This window comes from Monomorium pharaonis, chromosome 2, assembly GCF_013373865.1.
Source record: "Monomorium pharaonis isolate MP-MQ-018 chromosome 2, ASM1337386v2, whole genome shotgun sequence".
Classification (NCBI taxonomy): Eukaryota; Metazoa; Arthropoda; class Insecta; order Hymenoptera; family Formicidae; genus Monomorium; species Monomorium pharaonis.
Window position 1 is genome coordinate 15,690,450 of NC_050468.1, and position 3,640 is coordinate 15,694,089.

Here is a 3,640-nt window from a genome sequence, read left to right on the forward strand (position 1 = left end):
ATTTTTTAATATATGAATACCCCCCCTCCCACACACACACGTGTACACATGTATGCAGATCTGGTTTTATATATACATTGCAAGATATTGTATTTATATATGTATAATATATTTAAATATTATTTGCAATACATATATCTTTATTCATGTTTTGTGAAGTCATTTGGACAATAAAAATATAATTTACTGTTTTTTTAATTTGATAGAGTAAAACATTTATACACATATAACAGGGTCCAAATAGCAATATGTCTGTATTGTTATGGACATGTTGCTCATATTATATTTTTATTAGAATTGCAATTGAGTACGTATTTGAATAATTACTTAATATAAGGGGTTTGCCTTTGATAATCTTGACTTTGACACATTGTCAAGGCTATGATCCTATACTCTCCAGATAGTATTAGAGATTGCTCATTATATTTTGAGACAATGTTATTTTATTTTGAGATTGTACAGTGATATTTATGTCTCCTATTATTTCTGAAGTGTTTAGTTAACTGCATGAATAATGAAAAAATAAAACATCCATTAAAATTATTAATATATAAAATAATATCGTGAATTTTAAATTATTGTTATCAAGAAATCTATAACTAAGAAACAATTTTTCTGATAAAAACATACGTAAGACATCTTTTCAATTATCTAAAATTAATAAGTATTATTAATTAAAATATTAAAGTTTAATATTTTAATCAGTTTAATTATTATCGTGTTTTTGTTTAGTAAATGAGTATAGATTTTACACTTTTCTTACTACACAGTAACTTTAAATAAGTGTCATTTATTATTTAAGTGTAATTTCTTTTAAATAAAATAAATTTTTTGGATTACTCTATACATGTTATATAAGGGTAAGTAAACCTACTTCAGAACATATTTTTTAAAATTGCTGTTTTTTTTATATAAAACCTTTTAACAGACATATTCTAGTTAAAAGTCATATTTTATCTGACAAGACGCAAAGTCATATTTTATCTGACAAGACGCATAAGTCAATAGTTGAAGAAGATTTTGAAATAGGTAATTAATTCAAGTTTTACATTTGTTTCAAAGTAGATTTACCTGCATTTAATTCGGAACAGCTGGGTTCTGTAATTCATATATTTTAAACTGTGATATTGAAGATGCTGTAATTAATAAAACTTCTTTTATTCTTTTCAAAACTATAAAAGAAATTAGAGATATTCTGAATTAGGTTCATATACTCTATTTTGGAACAAAACTTACAAAACTTAGCAATAGAAAATTTGAATTTATATATACATGTAACAGATATGAAATAAAATCTTAAATTTGCAAAATTTAAATTAAAAAAAAAAACAAAAGTGACCATGAATAAGTGTTCATAAAAAATAAACGAAAATAATTTATTTAAATACAATTTACGTATATATTACAGTAAAAGTATTATATAAATTACAATAATGTTAATATTTAATTTGTCAAAGGGACTACTTTGTATACGTTGCGTGATATAAATTAAATTAAAATAATAATTGTTAAAAATTAAAATCCATTTTGTTTCTTTTTGATCGTCTCTCTGTTTAAGCAAATGTTTGTATTTACTTAAAAATTGTATAGTGCCATATAAATGTATGTCTTTCATTAGTTCTAAAGTGCTCAGTTCACTGCTTTTACATAAATAGTGATTAAAAAGTAGAAATTTTATAAAACCTTTATCAATATATAAAATGAAAATAACAATCACACACATTATTATTAAACTTTTACTTTATAAATTAAATTTGTAATTAGTATTACTTATATCATAATGCAAAATAAATAATCTACTGATTTTTCGTAACTTTGTTATAAAGTTTATACCAGCAAAAGTTATATTATAATAATTAAATACTACTATTAATTAATTAAATAGTTAAAGATATATTTTCAGAAAAGTATAAATATAAATTTTTATTATAAACCTAAGTAAATGGAAGAAAAAATATTACATAAGAAATAATATATTTTTGATAGCGGATAGGATATTTCAAAGGAAAAGTTTAGCCACACAAATAAACGTTCAACTAGCGTCAATTTATCTAAACATGATTTTAATTTATATATTGTAGTTAATTTCAATGTTAATTATTATTTAATTTGTAAGATTGATCTGTATATATTTGTAACTTACAAGCAAAGGAAATGTAATTACTTGAAATTAAAATATGTATATATTTGTAATTTATAAGCAAAGGGAATATAATTACTTGAAATTAAAGTCTGGTCTTTTTGTTACTTGTTCAGACAGCTTTGTTTAATTATTTAATTAGTTCTGTGTAACTTATTTATAACTTATAATTTTGTAAATCTAAAAGTGCTATTGAATCTTTATTTATTTTATTTTTTGCATGTGTTATCAGGAAAATATAAATTAAAAATTTGGCGACAAGGATCGGAAGAACATGCTTGGTGGTTGGACGAGGATGCAGCGGAAGAAACGAAAAAATCATCCTCGCCGGTGTCTTCTGTTTCAAGACGAGGCTCCAGTCGAGGTAGTTTTCGATCAGTTGATCGGCGAAATCGCATCAGACATCAGCAGTCTGGTGAACGAGCGTGGTGGATGAGCGACGATCCCGAGAATGTTCCGGAGGGCATTGAGGTCATTCCAGTGGCGTCTACTGATAGTCAAAGTACAGACAACCCTGTCGATAACGAGAACCTTTACTCTTCAAAGCCGCTTAAGAAAATCCGACATGTTGAATCCGGAGAGAAAGCATGGTGGATGGACAGTTCTTCCAACGTTCCCGACGGGGTCATCAGGATTCCCGTGGAAATTCCTAACAGCACTTCCGACTCCTCCGAGTCATACGAGAAGATCGATATCGGCGTTAATCCTAAACCTGAGCCGTGTGTTAAAAGCAGTCTCTCCAGATTTCCTATCGAATTTCCGCCACCACCATCTGAGCCATTGGGAGATCGTGCAAGTCCAGAAGGGGTAAAATTTATTATTATATTAACATTTATAATTTTTAGATTTTATACGTGTTGCTGATAATAATTTTGTACAATCTGTAAATTTCGAATTGTCAAGGATATGAATTATTTAAAATAAAGGTTATGAAGCTTATTTAAGTTTTGCTAAAATATTGTCTCATACAATATATAACATACTATTATTTTAAGGAAGACATGGAAAATATTAACATTTCTTTGGATCATTTGCTTGTAATGAACTTGTTAAAAAAATAAATTCTTTAAAATATATATATTGATCAATTGATTAATAAAATTCAAAATATTTGCGCGCGCACGCGAAAATAAAACAGTTAATAATTGCATAATAAAAATAACATTAACTAATCAAATCTTATCATTTCAATTATTAATGCTGGTTCCTTGATTTTATATACATTTTTTATTTTTCTTTACATTGCATCATTACTTTCGATTTTAAAATGCAGTTCTTGAGTTGAATCAAAATAGTAATGTTATAATATTGAATTAATAAGCAGTTTAATAAAGTAATAGTTTACTATTTTGAGCATTTTAAGACCGGCGTGTAATCTACAGAACTAGAAAATATAAAATTACCTAAGAAATATTATTGGATATTAAGTTCCAATAATCGTTCGTTGATCTCTGATTTTAATTATGTCATATACATTACAATCTTATTTCAATTACATTT